Genomic DNA, 919 nt, shown 5'->3' on the forward strand with positions numbered 1-919 from the left:
GGCTTGCAGAGGGTGGCAGAAAACATTTAAATATATAACACTAAAAAATAAAATCCTTAATGTAATCAACATAATGAGCGGCCTCATCCCTATTCATGTTTATTGTTCGTTCAGTGTGTTGCTACCAAGGGACGATCATATTGTACGTCAACAGTCTTCCTGTGCCTCGACACTCTCGCTTCTGAACATCCGCTGTCAGATCCTGTGGTGATTTATTAAGCAGCTGTTGTTTCACACCATCTCCTCTCTCCCATTGATCCACAATCTGGCTCCGGTCCGGTGGGGTCTCCGGTGCCTGGGCTGGCTCTGGGGAGACGGACACATTGCTCCCCAGGGGTATGGGGCTCCATTTCACCCACTCTGCCATGCCCCCACCCTCACCCCCTCATCACCCCCATCCCAGACCAGATCTCCTGCACTACTGCCCTCTGTCTCTCCTCCCTGTATTGTCTCTGTGTCAATCTCTCTGAGAGTCCAACATGATGGAGAGTGGCTGCGGGGCTCCCAGCGGCCTGCTCTTCCTTTGTTCACTTGGAATGGGAGTGGAAATTGGGGAACAGAAGAAGGGGTCCAGATGCCTGTCGCAGCCTTGCAGGGCGTGACATTGAGGTAGAGGCCACAATGGCATTAATCTCACCCGCCATTGGAAGAGTGGACCTTATTAAGGACTACAAAAGCAAAAACAGTGTAAGAATAGAGGTGTCTCGCCAGAAGTGTGACCCAAGAATCATTGGCAACAGGATGCCGCTGTTGTTGACCACAGTGGACTTGTCAGCAGACACTCGCTGAAACAGAGTACACATCCACATAAGACTTCTCAGACGAAGAATGTAACTCAATTACATGTGAAAGCAAACTTTAGCCAGATGAAGGAGTGTTTTATTGAAGTTTACCTCCCCCCTTTCGCTCCAGTCCTGAC

The sequence above is a fragment of the Gymnoscopelus braueri genome, assembly GCF_963280865.1.
Source record: "Gymnoscopelus braueri genome assembly, chromosome: 5".
Classification (NCBI taxonomy): Eukaryota; Metazoa; Chordata; class Actinopteri; order Myctophiformes; family Myctophidae; genus Gymnoscopelus; species Gymnoscopelus braueri.